The sequence below is a fragment of the Oxyura jamaicensis genome, chromosome 6, assembly GCF_011077185.1.
Source record: "Oxyura jamaicensis isolate SHBP4307 breed ruddy duck chromosome 6, BPBGC_Ojam_1.0, whole genome shotgun sequence".
NCBI lineage: Eukaryota > Metazoa > Chordata > Aves > Anseriformes > Anatidae > Oxyura > Oxyura jamaicensis.
This window is the reverse complement of record NC_048898.1, coordinates 20,637,369-20,653,733: the sequence shown is the minus strand read 5'-3', so window position 1 is coordinate 20,653,733 and position 16,365 is coordinate 20,637,369. Positions and strand designations below refer to the sequence as shown.

The 16,365-nt window shown below is 35.6% G+C and overlaps 1 protein-coding gene across 11 annotated transcripts in view; it reads right to left on the bottom strand.

Moving 5' to 3' along the window:
- Nucleotides 1-16,365, bottom strand: part of CPEB3 (cytoplasmic polyadenylation element binding protein 3) — a 93,598-nt gene that overhangs the window by 64,045 nt on the left and 13,188 nt on the right. The window lies entirely within an intron of this gene.

Genomic DNA, 16,365 nt, shown 5'->3' with positions numbered 1-16,365 from the left:
ATTCACATTTAAATAAGTTAGAAATACAGCAATATTCATGTGTACACTGGAGAAATGAAATTGTTTCAGAGTTCAGAAATTTTTGTTTTACAGCTTCATCTACTGCCTTGTGTTGTCACAGTGCCACCATAACACAAAGCAGTAGCAAGCAATGCTCAACAAATCAGCAGGAACATTTATCCCAGAAAGTACTGAGTAATTTTTCAAATGTCTACCATGAATCTCACAGTTTTAAGGAAAGTATGGTAGAAGCAAGACAAAAGAAATCACAGGACAGGATACAAAATACTTTCAGAATAGGGTGCTCAAAAACCCGACTAAAGGTTTGTTTGTATTGTTTGAAAGTCTCATTGTTACCTTGCTGCAGTTCATCTTCTGTTCTTAGGTAATTAGAATGAAAAAATAAAATAAAAAACACAACACTTTAACATGCCTATTAAAATAATCACTTTCAAAGTTCATGAACGATGTTACAGTGTGAACCAAAGAGTCACTGTCTCTCATATCTGGAGTTCTGTATGCAATGTGACAGCATAATAAAACGGTCCCTTTGTTGGAATCTGCTTTAAAAAACACATTAATTTTCTTATTCTCCTCATTATCATTAAAAAGTAAACCATAAGCATGTACAAGATAACAGCTTTCTCTTTGCTCACTATATTATGCTAAAATTAATAGAATCTCAGCTGTGCAAACTTAAACCTTCAGTGTCAGGTTTATGCCCTCAAAATTCCTGCAACAATGTTTTCCATATGCTGGTTAGAAGATAACCTTCTTGCTTAAAATTATAAAATTCAAAATCCTTAGACGAAGAGCAGCAGTATCCATAGGTCTTCTGCAGCTGCCATACAAATGCCAACATTTGCAGGCTATATTAAAAGAATGCACTTGTTCACCTACACAAATGGATGAATACACGCATGTAAACACATTGCATATGAAATAAAATTTATGCCCAGGAAACCTAAATTAGATATTGGGAAAAAAAAAAAAAAAGTGTTTTTGTTTTGTTTTGTGTGTTTTTATCTAACACAATACTTCAACCCAATGTTTGGCAACATGCAGTAGGTTAGAAAAGTTTGTTTTATTTCATATTTTTAAAATAAATGTAAAGCCAGATTGAAAAGTATCACTTAAATGAAAAAAAAAAAATCCATTCTTGTAATATATTAGTAACTTGATATTCTGCTCAAAGTAAGAATTTCAGTCTTTTTTTTTTATATATGTTTCTTTTAAGTATCTTATTCTGTACTGTGATTAGGTCAGGAGCTCAAGTGTTGCAGAACTGAACTGTGGCATCTTTTAGAAGAGAAAATTCAAAAGCAAGTATATAGCTTATATCCTGAAAAAGGGTAAGGAAGCGTTTTTCAGTCAGAGCAGTGCCCTGATTTGCTTTACTACACAACTGCACTACCAGAGAGTTTAGATGGCTAAACCAGGGCAGATTTGTTAGGATGAAGGATCCTTTTAACCTTAAGGGGAATACAAACCTACTATGTATTTTCAAGATGAAATTACATCTGCATTGGACAGCGGAAGATCAATTTAATCAAAACGCTTACTGAGGCCCTTCATCAAGTTAAATCAAGGAAATGCAGACAACTAATTTTTCCAAGTACGTTGTAGTGTGTACAGAAGTATACCGCGTCCTTGCTGTAGATTTTGTAGAGTTGGTGATAAACAAACAACAGTGAACAATCTAACTCATAAGTGAAAAAGCTACTACCATTACTCTCAGAAGTTTTCATTTCATTAGAAATTTCACTTCTGTAGAAACTCATTTGTAATCAGCACATTTGAAGATTATTTTCTAAATTCAGTAATTTCTTCCAAGAAGTTTGGTGCTCCTGCACACACACATTTCCTGATTTCTCAGCGTGAACAGGTTCTCCTGGTTTGGTGAACTGATACTGTTCTATCTCCCAGTTTTGCCTTTTGCATTGTTTCATCAGACTACCGATCTGCTGCCAAGCAATCCCAACAATGGAAACAATTCACAAAAGTTCCCAGCAGCACATGAAAATGTTGCAAGGAGGTTCTGAGACTAGAACCACAATCATAAATCAAAATATCAACTACAGAATGATAAAGCAGACTAAAAAAAATGGAAAAGTAGTTTGAAAATCCTGCAAGCCTGGAAAATCTGCTGGGGCCTAAACAAGACAAAGATCTAAATAAGGAACTAAGTCATGGATAAAAGAGAGATCTGAAGTCTGGTCTCTGTTTTCCACCTTTAAATATCCTACCATTCACTGAAAATGTCAAACCACACAGTGGCTACAAACTGCTTCTTTATTAATTAAAAAACAAACAGTAACTTTCCTAAAACATACCTGAAGAGTTGCAACAGTAAAATAAAATGACATGCTACAGCAACTTGTGTTTTACCTGCCTTTTACACTCTTCTGCATATACACTATACTAACCTTTAATTAAACAACCATAATATTTTTCAGAGGTCTCCAGACTCCATCCAATGAACATAATGAACCTCATCTAGGAATGAATCAAAACTGCTTTGAAGAAGTCTGTTTATCTCTAGGACTGACGCCTATGTTGCTTACTACAGGAGATGGTTGAGGCGCAACCTGTGTGTCAGCAAATTCCAGAAGGGGAAAAGATATTCTTTAAAGTTAAGGGATACCTTAATTATGAAACAAAGATTACTTAGCAATACCTGCAAGTTCTCTGAAATATGTAATTTACATGTATGTATATCCTATTATTTGAAATCAAAAGAACCTTTCCCCTTTGTCATACCCTGTAATAGGGTGCACTTTGTTTTGTTGCCTTTCCACTCAGAGCACAGGCATGTAAGGGCAAAGTATGCCCAGCACAACTTCAGTCCCTTATCAGTAGACACACAAACCATGCCTTTACTGGTGAAGGGGGAAAGGTAAAGGATGCGAAAAGAACAACTGACCACATGGACTGTGAGTACCTCCGTGATAGTTATAAATGATCTTTAATGATGGTCCACGATCATATGCTTACAATACAGATGCTTTCAAAGAATTTGCCTAATCTTAAATTTATCCAAATCAGTTTTGGAGTTCTTCACGTAAACAGTAATAATCTTCATTGTTTTACCAAACATGTTAGGACCACTTAAGACTTCACTGGGCGCCAGGCAGCTGGAAACCACAGACTGAGAGGGGCGTTTCTCACAGTGCTGCTGCGGCTGCTTGCATTCCAAAAAGCTGCATCTCCAGCACAGCAGATGATTCCACCTTACAGGTCTCAAAGATAAACAGATAATAAATTGCATCAAATAGATGCAAACAGTAAGAGATCTTCAAAAGGTGGAGTAACAATAGTACAAAGATAGAACTCTTGAGGGAGAGCACAAAGTAACAGGCTCCATCTTGGCAGCATGAGCTAACACAGCAAGATCATGTCCTGAATTAAGCAAAACCCTGACATCACTTTAAGAGCAGATACATGTGTCTGAGGTGGGGGGACATGGGACAACATGAAATAGACCCTAATACAGCCTGACTTCTTCACTACCTCTTTTAGCCTGAACAGGTAGCCCAAAGTAATTGGAACTAATGAGCTGTAAAAGAAAACAACTGACATAACCCAATGCAGAACCACAGAGAATATACACTTTTGCTCCTGAAACTGAAGCCATATCTTTTTTCCTCTATCTCTGCAAAGGGTTATGGCAGCAGAGCCACTTGACCCTGAATTGATTAGACTACAGTCACAAAATGGAAAGTCTTACCCCGAGAAGGCATGTCAGGAATCTGACACATGTTGCCCAAGCCTAGCTACCATTCATGATCAAAATCCTTAAACATGTATTTATGCACATGTTGAATCCACATCAGTGGCAACATTTATAATACAAAATATGCATTTAGCTATGAGATGCACCCAGTCTGCCCAGGTTGTAGTAGGCAAGCAGCAAAACCTCAAGTACCTATGCTTTTCCCATGAAATTTCCTTGTGTTTATGTATTTCAGCCCATCTAGTAACCAACTTCCTATTAAGCTTTCTATGTTCTGAATGATGCCTCAGTTTCAGTAGCTGATTTCTGGGTTCTACATTTTCATGCTGCCCTAGATTTTCAAGCTGCCTGCACCAGCACGTGGCACAACCCAGCCCAACTGTGCTGAGCAACAAGATGGCCTCCACTCTTAGCTATTCACTGCTTCTAGGAGCACACCAAAACTGCAGTTGGGCTCAGAGAAGTGTGAGCACTTCGTACTCACCGGATTCTGGGGCATTACAAGCAGTATTAAGATCAAAGGAAAGAGATGAGATTCTGGGGAATGGCTAAAATTCTTATGGTTTAAACAACTTTCCTATCAAGGCAAACGTCTTCACCGTCATCACTGCTGTGTTTTATCCTTCTGTGCCTGTGCACAGCCAAGTCTGGATTTGGCTGCACAAGATTGCTAAGCATTGCCAACTAAAGCTGAAGTCAATGGAAGCACAGCTTTGAATAAATACAGTGTAAAATGCCAGCACTGTTTTAAACTGGGCTCGCTCACTCTGTTCTAGCACCTGCAGGAGAGGGTTATTACTAAGAACAGGAGGAAAACAAGTTTGTCTCACTCCAGCATCTCAATCCAAAGCAGCAAGAACAGCAACTGCAAAAAATGTACTATGGAAGTTGGGCCTGGGACACGCTCAATCTGCCATGGTGGCACACGAGCGATTGCATATGGCAAGCTCTGAATGCTCGCTGAGCAATCACTAGCTCCTAGCAGCTTCTGTGATGCAATCCCACTTGCACCCTGAGTAGAATTTAATATATATCCAGGTATGTATCCCTCTCAGAAAGGAAATCTGAGGAATACGGTCACCTGGTAAAGTAAAATTATCACTTCGCAAAAGAATCGAAAAACCTGCAAATAGCAAGTGTTACTTCCTCTGCAGCTTGCTGCTGGAAAGCTGCCAACACCAACATGACTGACACCACAGATGCAGGCAGAACTCGCACAACCAGAAATTTCGGTAATTTTTTCCGTATATTGGATTTCATAAAATTATAAAAATAAAACAAAGCAAATAAGGAGGCATAAAATATTGGTAGGAGGGGGGTAAATTTGTCTATGGCCTCGGTGAAGAACATTACAGCAGAGCTACTAGCACTAACTCTCAGTGGAATTTTATTTTAATTTCCCTTTCTTTTTTGATCTCATGTTGGGTACTGTTAAATTAAGCTGGATTTATTATGTTCTTTCTATGGAATAAAAAGGGGAACGTTTTCTTAGGTTATTAGTGTTCTTAGAATGCCCACAGAAGAAATGCACCAACTTCTCATACACTTCTCTCATCACCAGCTAGCTGTAGCATATTTTTTGCATATTTTTTACTTTGGTAGGTGTCCAGGAGTTCACTGGGCAAAAGGTGAATTTTTCTATCCTTTGAAAAAAGGAAAAAAAAAAAAAGGGAAAAAAAAAATAAGAAAAATTAGGAAGTTTAAAAAAAATAAAGCCAACATCCAATGGTATATACATTAATGAAAACACTTCCCTATCGTTTGAACATTAATATTTCAGACCTTTAGTTCACAACATTCAGTCCCCTTGACTATATTACATAAACTTTCATAGTTAACATGCAAGAATTCAGATTGAATGCAAAAGCCATAAGAACATGACCTAGTCAAACAACTTTCACCAAGAAAGGTAAATGTTGCATGCAAGCTTTACCTGCCTTATAAATTCTGAGTTCTGAAGTGCTACAAGGAAACCAAAATCTTTCAGTCAAGTGTCTGCAATTTTCATTTCCAAATGAACCAAAAACCATAGAAATAGGTAGAGACAGAACAGGCATTATACAGTTGAATTACCAATACAACTGCTAATTACATTATTCAGTTTAAAACTCATTTTACTTGGCAGTTAAGATGAGATTCCCCTTTTGTACACACACAAATTACAGGTAGAAATGTTCAGGATTTGTAGGCATAAGAATTGGCATTGCAATCACTTAAACAGAATATCCCATCAAGTTACTAAATATTCAATATTTGCTCACAAACTGCAAGGAACAAAGTCATGGAATTTACCCTTCCCTCCCCTCGAGGTTGTAGCTCCAGGGCAGGCTGACTCCGGGCAATTTGGAATTACAGGGAACAGACTGAAATATGGCCATGCTGGGTACAAACTAAATATAGTTCTCTCTTGTTCTATATTATATTGTTCATTTTTTTAATCTTCTGATTAAGCACAGCCTTACTAAGCAATAACCTACTAATTGTGCTGTTTGAAGCACCCTATTCTTCCAACACAGACTTTTGATAATATGCTAAGTGTACTACTTACATGATGATTAGAGTTGTTTCTTTACCTAAAATTCAAAGATAATATATCATCTAGTCAAAAGCTTAAATCATGTAACCTAGTGCTCCAACTGGGAACACTGTTTATTACCAGCAAATAAAAATTTAGTGCACTTAAATATTTCAGACACCTTCCTTTTGCCACTAAAACAACAGCAATTAGAAAATGTGTTAAAAAAAAAAAAAAAAAAAAAAAAAAGAATCTACAAAAATGCTATTATTCTTACACCATTTATCCCTTTATACTACTGTATGGAATGATCTGCAAACATTACGGCTGTCTGAGCACTCCCTGACAGCATTTATGTTTAGTCATATTTTGTTCAATGTGATGTTTTAGATAAAAATCTGCTCATCCATCCAGTTGCTGAATGCATCTCAAAAAGCTGATGTATTCACTTTCTATTATAGTAACTGATTCCAGTAACAAATGCTTGTAACAATTCTAAAATATAGGATTAAAGTAGTTACACCCAAGATGATCATCAATTCATAAAAACAAGCAAGTGGAAAAAAAAGCGTCAGCAGTGGGATTTAGAAGGCCATTCATTATACCCCTGAGCTATTAAAATGACATAATTTAAGTGGTTCACTGGCCTGCTGTGCAATAGTTCAACATTGATAAGTTACCTTTGGGCTTCCACAGCTCTGTTCACTAAAATTATCCCTGTGTCCCACAGCAAGGAAAGTCTTACATTGACCTAAGAACTCACCTTGCTAGCTCCATCAGCACGAGTTAAGCACAAATCTAAAATCCCAACATTAAAAAAACACTACAGAGATGCAAAGACAGCAAATGGAGAAGGGAGTATTGCAGATGCTACAGCATGAAAGGGTCTGCACTGTCTGAACTGCATAATGCAAAACAGAGATATACAAAGAAGCCATCATCTCAAAAAGATTTATCCTATGCTATAGGATAACAAGACAAAGTGGGAGACAGAAAAGCATGCAGGTAGGAACTGTCAAGAAGATGTCTGAGCACCAGTGCCCAGCAACTTCATTTACTTTGGCCACCACAGTAAGGAAATCTCAAGGATTTCTTGGGAACAAAAACAGTGGTTTTGTTTTTCAATAACCACTGACATGGGATATAATGCCAAAATTTTTTGTTGTTGTTTTTTAAATAAAAGTTACTGAAATGTTTAAACCTTATAGCAAATAAATATTGTCTTTCACCTAAAGTCACCGTGCTTTTAAAAGCCATGTGACTAAAATAATATCTAATTGGCATATTTCAAGCCAGGTCCCTGTTTCATGTCTGTTATGTTCAGGAAACAGTGACTCCTGAGCAAAACAACTTGTTGGTGCCAGAACTCCAGCTAGATATTTCAACCAAAAAGGAATAAGATATTTCATCTGTTCATCCTGAACAAGTTCATCACCTCCTGGTTTGGAGAACTACCCTTAGAGAAGACAGTAATTTTTCCATTCCAATGCCAATATAGTCCTTTAGTTCTGAAAGGGAAAAAGAAAAAGAAAAAAAAGGAAAGTAGGAAAGTACAGTGGGAATAGCTGTTCAGTAAGAAAAGAAAAGTGAGGTCATTTACTGAGAGATCTAAAACAGGCCACAAACACTCTCCATGAAAAACATCTCCCAGAGAAGACAAGAAGGTGACCTTCTCGGTGTGATGTCACTTTGCATCCAGCAGGACTTCCAAAAAAAAATTAACCTGTTAGTTGCTACATACTTTTAATTACCAAAATCATTCATGTAAGCTGCCCATATCCTGACTTTATATTATTACAGCATGATTAATATGCATGACAAATTGTGGCACAAGAATTAAAAACCTACTTTAAAAGAGAGACACACAAAAATCCAGCCTGCCACTTTCTTCCTACACCTTCTTGCTAACAGGCACTGAAAATAGTTGTTTGTTTTTTGTTGTTGTTGTTTTGTTTTGTTTTAATTATTATTATTTTTAATGTTAAATTCTCACAGAAATGGAAAAGATACTCACAGGAATAAGAAAAACTTTCACATTAGAGGAGTTGAAACTGATTTAGTACAGGGGAAATAAAGAGTGCTCCAGACGGGTAAACATTTTCAGATGCAAATCAGATGACTTCTAACAGACTTCTCCTTCTTTGTATAAGGTAGTAAGAACTGACAGGCACCTTAAGAGATTTTGCTATAAGTAAAGAGATGTTCAGCTATGTAAGCATGTTTGGGGAAACTTTAAACAAGTTCAGCATTAATAACTTGGACAACAAATGTCTAGGAAAAAGTCTAGCAAGACAGATAAAGAATTAAATAAAAAGTATCAGGAGAAGTCAGGAGCAATTAATGTATCCTCTCCAATCAGTCTTCACATACAAAGGCAGGAATCAGGTTGACAAGGCTATGGTACAAGACAAAGCAATATCATCCAGTCCAATTATAGATATCAGTGTGAATATGAATACTGTTATCAAAAGGAGCCTGAGTTGGTAATGCAGTTAGCGGAATGACTACAGCAAGAATGTGACTAACTCACAGGCAAGAATGTGGGTAATGTGTATATCTGACTGGTGGAAAAAAAAAAAATGAAATGCAATACTAGAGCAGGATATGAAAATACACAAGATAAACACAGTTTCTAGTTTTTATGATTGAAATTCAATGATATATTTAAGAAAGAAAATGTAGAGATAATGTATCATCATATAGTAATTATGCAATGTCCTGCAGAATAGGAAACCTGGTTCTTGGAAGAGCACAATACAGCTGATCCAGCAAGGGTTTCAATATGGCACTTCGTAAAGTGGTACAAGCAAAAGTAACAATATAAATGCCCCCCCTCCCCCCACCACCCAAAAAAAAAAAAATGTGGTAAATAGTGCAATTGAGATAAAAAATAAAATGTTAAAAAAAAAGGAAAAAGAGCAGAAATCACCTTAAGTTACTAATGGAGTTTCTTAAAAACAAATCTTAAAACCAAATTTATCAATAAAGCTGGCATTATGTAGGAACACACTAATAATATTTGCAAGCTATCAATATACAGGAGACGGGCTTATCAGACCAGCTTATCATACAGAAAGAACTGAATGAATTTGAAGAACTGCAGCAAAGCAGGGTGATATTTAATATTACTAACTAAAAGGTCATGAGCTCAAAGACTCTTATCTTCACTATAAATTGGAACCTCAGCAACCAGAAAGGACGCAGAAAGGAGAAAGATAAGAGTTTAGTAAATTTCAGGACAATTACAAACAACAAGGATCAATGTAACTGAAAAGGCAAACAAAATTCCAGGCTCTATAAAAAATGGTACTTCTAGTAGGGATGCCTTTTGCATCTTTCCACGTCTGCATTCAAAAAAATAAGATATTTTTATTGTATTCCCTGTTTTACATTATTCTATTCTTCTACATGTCCAACTGAGCTAAGGACTGAGCTGTATTTTAAAACCAATACCAGTTCAACCTTGTATTAAAACAGGGCAAAATACCAAGTTTTTCTCTAAAAACGGAATCCTTCCAAATAAAGTACAAAATTTACTGCAATCCATTTTCAAGTAGTTTTAAATGGAGCACAGGAAGTCACTTATTTCTCCCTTGCCTAACGCGAAAGAAGTTGTTATATAAGTAATCTTCCATTTCTACTTTGTGAAACCATGTCAGAAGAACGTGTTCCTGTTTAGACAAGGCACAAGAGACCATCTACAGAAGCTTAGATCAAAACATTACTTTTTAGCTCTGCTGACAATTACAGTTGATTTTATTTCCCAGACATCACAGGTACAGCTTCCTTTAGTAGCAGCCAAAAGCAGCAGGAATCACCAAGCTGCTGAAATGCAAAACCCAGACTAACGGCTGCAAGGTTTCATTTGCTGAAATTCTCACCTACAGAAAGCAAATAAGTACATTGTCATCTTGGATACCATACACAGAAACACTGCAGCTTCACTTTCATTTTGCATTATAAAAATCCTACTTTTTCTCATCCCTGACTTTTGTTTCCTCCATCCTTTTGTTCTACTTTAGTCTTTGTTGTGCAGTTATCCACTGCTTAAGGCTTTGAGTTTTAAGAAAAGCCTTTTCTGTTACCATGAGATGTTTCACTGTTTTGAATTATTATTTTAAATGAAACAGGAAGAAATAAATGAGCCTAAAACAAATACAAGAATCATTTAAAGCAATTAAATACTAGACTGTTACAATGATCATAAATTTAAAACTAAAAGGTATCTTTATAAATACTTTAAAGAAAATCTCTAAACCATAAAGCATACCATACACATTTGACAGACTTGGTTATTATAGATCGTAATGGTTACTGAACACATCAATAGTTGATATTGTTTGGTTACAAGCCATCTGTTAATGTACTGAATCCTAACAATTAGTTAATATTTATTAACCCTTTACAAATGTGCAGTTACTGTAAAGGTTATGTAGCAAACGGCAATAATACTAGCTACCCACAGGTTAATTCATTAATGCATTTAACAAATCTCCTTGACAAAATACTGCATTAAAGGATCTGCCTAAAAAGCTCTGTTTTCCGTGGAGAACGCTTCCTTGTCAGAGCACGGGGAACACAGTAGTTAGTATGTTAGACATACAGTTTCTTAAGTGTGATCTTTTGACTGTTGTAAGGCCATATAACAGCTCATGATTGTCTGCCACATGCTGCTAATTCTCTACCATATTTCCAGCTGCTTAACACATGATAAACTTTTTAAAGTTTAGATTTCTTCCTTTTACATTGTAGGTGTCCGCCTAATAAACTAAGTAGAGGTAAGGTCACCTAGACCTGGACTACCATAACATACAAACAAGAACTGCTCACAGCAATTCAAGCAGAGCTTGTCATAGTTGCATGAGATAGAAAATATTACTGAACACACACAAAGAACATATTACTTGAACTAAAGTACCATACTTATAAAACTAAGGGTTACATTTTCCAGATGTTTTTTCTCAACTTAACACTGCCTTCTTAATACTTAATTGAATGGTCTGGAATGATTTATCATATATATATATATATATATATATATATATATATATATATCTCAACAGGAAAGACAGAAAAAAAATAATTTGCAAGAAATAGAAAAGATCATTAGAAAAGAGAAAGGGAATGACCGGGTATTCATGGTCATGATAGTGGAAGGCAGGCTTGAAAAAATGGAGGTGATCTAGCACTTCGTAGACCAACTTGCAATGCACTGTTCTGAGATATTGTAAGTTAACAGAGCAATTTTGTTCCATTCCTGTTCCTAAGTTTATTTATACTGTATGTGTTTATAAACTAAACTAAATGATAGAGATGATGTAGAGTACTGATGTTATAGTTATAATGTAAACTTTATTCCTCAAAATCAAGTCATACACACTAGGTTGTCCTTTTAAAATCTCACAAGGCAGAAATTATGTAATCATGCAAGGGAAAATGGCAACTTCTTCCTTTTATGTTTTTCCCCTGCTAATAGCTAACAAACAACAGCAGTAAGAGCCTAGTAAGAGCCTATGCTTCAAGGAGAACGAAGTAGCAACTTCCAAGGAGGAATTATGAAGTTTCAATTAATCCAAAGTATTATTTTATCATTCAAGTCTTTTAAAATGAAATGTTTGTTACATTTTATTTTTCACAACTCTCATAAGAAGACATAATTCCAGACTGCCTTTAGGAAGCAAATCTTACTTGCAAAAAAGGCTTTACCACTCTGAGAACACAAACAAGGTTCATCAGATGAGTAATTCAGAAATATATTGCGTTATATATAGTGCCACTTTCTAAAATTGAATGACATTTCTCATTAAGAGGTCAGCTTTAAGTTGCCCACACTGTTGCCAAAAATAACTTTTTAGGGTGTCTTTTTAAGACCAGCACATCTCACAATAATTCTTCCATTTAGGAAGGGTGAATTTCACCAGAACATCCACTTACAATTATGACATAAAATTATATAAAAGAGAAAATGTCCATGTTAGATAAATAATGTGTTTCTAACTTTGCAAAAATACTGTTTTCTTGGATCAGAAATGCTTTTATGTCAATCCATGTGAAAATCCACCCCAAGTCAAACATTCTGGAAACTAGGTGAGGGGACAGGAAAAGAAAATCAGTTCAGCACATTCAAGCTAAGCGTGTTACAGAAATTTAGCAAATTTAAGCAAACGATAATTTAGAACTTTCATCTAATATATCTGACAACTCCATCTTACCTAAGTCTGCTTAAGCCTATTTAAAACCCCTTATGCCATGAAGTTCCCACACAGAGCAAGTGAACGTGATTCACCTTATGACTACAGAAGTTTACTGGGCCTTGCCCTGTAGCTTTAAGCTTTGACGTACAAAGCAGCATAGAGAAGGCCAACTCAAATGAGAAGCTTCAGTTAAAAAAAGAGGGGGGGGGGGGGTAGATATTAAAAAGCAGGAAGAGAAAGAAGTAGAAGGGAAGTTTGAAATGAATAGAGTTGAACAGTTCAAGGCTGGATGAAACAAGAAAAAGGGGTTAGGCCCACAAAATCACACTACATCCAAAGCCTTGGCAGGAATCCCAAACGTCAAATGTCTCTGAAACCCATTGACAGTATGTGCTCCACACACATTACTTTCATTAACTCTGTTAATCCAAGAACAATCTGTGGTGTTGATCAAAAGATTCCAACTTGGCTGATGAATCATATGAATGTCATCATCATAACATGCAAGACAATCTGTGGTTTTGCTTAAACATTTGACTTAAGCTCTAGGAAATTTAAGAGCTCTGAATTTTGCGAAGCCATACAAAGAGATAGCAAGTGCAGAAGCAAGATTGTTAGTGCAATTTAAGTTGTACCATTCTGCGTGAATAAACCATAGCTAAGTATATGATCCAGATCTTTTTTCCAGTGCAACCCATTTCAGGCAGTGACCAGAATAAACCTTTGCAGTGATGTTTTTGAGTAATTAAAGTTTGTTTGTCTATGGAAGCTCTATGTTGCTTCATGCAGAATTTGCAAGATGTGCAGAGAACACAGGCAACTGAAAGCAGCCAAAAGTGGGTCTCATTTGAGGAAATTAAATATTTTTCTTCTTTTCTCTGATGAAGAGTTTTTAATTCCTGAATAATTGCCCGGTAACTAGACCTGTTCACATGTGATAATTTATTTTCTTCACTTTCTGGTGCCTATTCTGAGATTCACATAAGCAGCAAACAAAGGCAGCCAATGGATGTTCTGCACTGAATAAAAAGCTATGTATGTTAAATATTTCAGAAGAAAAAGCTTTTTAGTGTTCTCAAATTGAACACTGAGAAGAAAATGATTTCTCCAAACAGTGCCTCTTACGTACATCTTTAGAGAAGGAGTGATGTAATTCCTGCTAACTCTAATGTGACATGATAAATCAGTATCTATCACAATCTGTACAGTGTTTCTCTTCTGTAAGATCTTAGAATAATTGACAATTTTATGTCTGGGATGATTCTGAAAGGCATGCAATAAAAACAAAGTCATGTTGAATAATGAGAAGAAGAAAGGTATCAGTTAGCTGTGTTTTACAAATAATACCGTGAACTTAATAGAAAAAATAGAATCATATAATTGAAGTTTATGAAAAAGCAAATGAAAATGATGACCAAGTCTGAAGATACATAGGCAAAGTTTCCGTAGCATTTCACCACCTATGTTTTTTAAAAGTCTAAAATTTACAAGTAATAAAGGGGCCACACAAATGAAGACCTATTTCTATAAACAAAACCAGTACTTTCATCTAATTACTTTAAAACACCTGTTTATTATTGGTATGTATATTCTAATAACTGCTTAAAAGCAATGCTTCTGCTCTTTACTTAAATTTCTACAAAATGAAACAAGAAAAAATGAAATGAAGAAATAATTAAAAAACAGTACCTTAAACCTAGTTACAGAATGTATGAAATGTTAGAATAGCCTAAGAGCTAAAGAGTCTAAACATTGCTCTGACACACCTGTTAGGCAATAAGAACAGTGAACTATTTCAACTTGCATAACCACTGAAAACAGTTTGACATTAAGTCTGAAAAAAGGTTATTTATGTCAATAACAACAAAACCTACTTTATTAATTCTAAGGCAGACACCATTGAATATTATTAGAATTGTTTTCTGAAGAAAATGAACTGTTTAAACATATCTGTATGCATCTGTTTATGCATGTGCATATATATTGTAAATGTATTTATACACAAAACGCTAATATTACTAGGAATGGAAAATTTGCCTAAAGCTTTGCAATATAGTGTGAGAGAAATAAACAATGCATGTTTCACTTTTTCTGATTATTGGCTAAAAGAAAAAAAAAATACATAATCTCTAAGCATATGTAGACATTGAGGAAGCTTCCCTACAGAAAGGAAGTTATTAGACCACGCAGCAACAGGAGGAGTCCAAAGGGGAATTTAGCTAACCTTATGCTGAGTCAACAGAAACTAGAACATTCTGCTTCCTGCCCCTTCTGTAATTTCATTTCTATCCCACCTTACTGACCATGAAGGTTGACACAGGAAGTAGCGAGACCTACTTCAGGCAGCATCTTGTGAAACCAAGAACCTTGGGCTTGCAATGGACTAGAAGGGGACCAGAATTCTGATTACCTCTGAGAGAACACAGTAAATCCTACCTACTCCTGTCATCCCCTCACTTGAAGACCATATGGAATTTCTTTATCTAGCCATGTGATACCTTCTGACAGTAAAAGCATGATTTTTCAAAGACATGGAATACAAGTAAACAATCCTCCTTCTTGCCTACGGAATACGGTGCTCCACTTTCAGCAGGTAATTGCAACCAACAATTACACATGATCAGCTTTTTATATTGATTCCTGGGAGCTGAGAGACAGGGAGGGGGAACTAGGGAAGAAAGAAAATACATTTTACATCTGAAATCTGCTAACTGCCGTTATGCTAGAGGACTTGAGCAGATCTTTCTCCTTAAATAACGTATCACATGTTACTATTATAAAAGCAAAACAGCATGCTTATTTTGGGAAAAAGCAGTGACGTTTATCAAGGCCTTTATTTCCTTTGGGAGTTTATGCCATAGTTTGGAATAACATTTTGATAAATTTTCTACAACAAGTATATTTTATTTATGAATGGTATTTTCAAACTCCTAACACTATCTCAAGAGATCAGTAGGAAAAACAAAGGCCAGAGAGCCTTTGAATCTCTCTCAAAGATCATCATTGGCTAGTTTTGGTATTTTTCCCTTCCGACTAATTTGAAAGTCTTGAAAAGCACATTAGTCTATCCAGTCCAAGCAAAACTCAGGTCTCTGTAGTTAAAATCCCCATGTAACTTCAAACTAAGTAGTGTTATCTTTTCATTTCCCCTGGTGTGCTTCATCGAGGAAGCACTCGTGACTGATCTTAAGGAAAGGAGAACTATTTTCCCAAATGCTAAGAAATGGAAACATTCATCATACAGCAAACTCATATTTTCTCCTTTAAAATCACCTAAAAGTGGAAAATGCTAATTTTCCATGTCTTTCTTCCTCTTACATTCAATTCATAAGAGCAGCCTTTAGGCAGGAAAAATGAGAATCTGGGAAGACAATCCAAGAGAAACAGCAAAATGCTCTTCACCTTCTAACATATCTCCCTAAGGAAAGGCAGATAATTTCTTCAGCAAACCTTTAAGACAAATTATTGTTTCGTTGTACTACATTACTACCTTTAAGGTTTTTGAGGAAGTCCTTCTCAATATGGAGTTGCTCAGACCTTCACCTGCATATCAAACCTTCACTCTGCTTTCATTAATGTGGAATGAGGGCTTATCTGTGATTCAACTGTTTACTTAAAATCAATAAAATAAGTAATTAGAGCTCAAATCATCACTTTAAATATTAAGCAGTGATGTCTTTATTATTCTGTTCTATGTTATTGTGCTTTAATTAATTTGAAAATGCAGACATTTAAAATTCAAATATCTTAAAAACTGTAACGTTACCAAAACTACTAAAGCTAGAATGTCAGGTATTAGTTACCGCTTTTATACTGAAAGACTACTGAGATACCGTAACATGTCTTCTCACACTTCCACATTCCAATTCAGGCTACTTTTTGTGTTAAATATATTTTGTGCAATAGTAACGTGAGAAGCACAT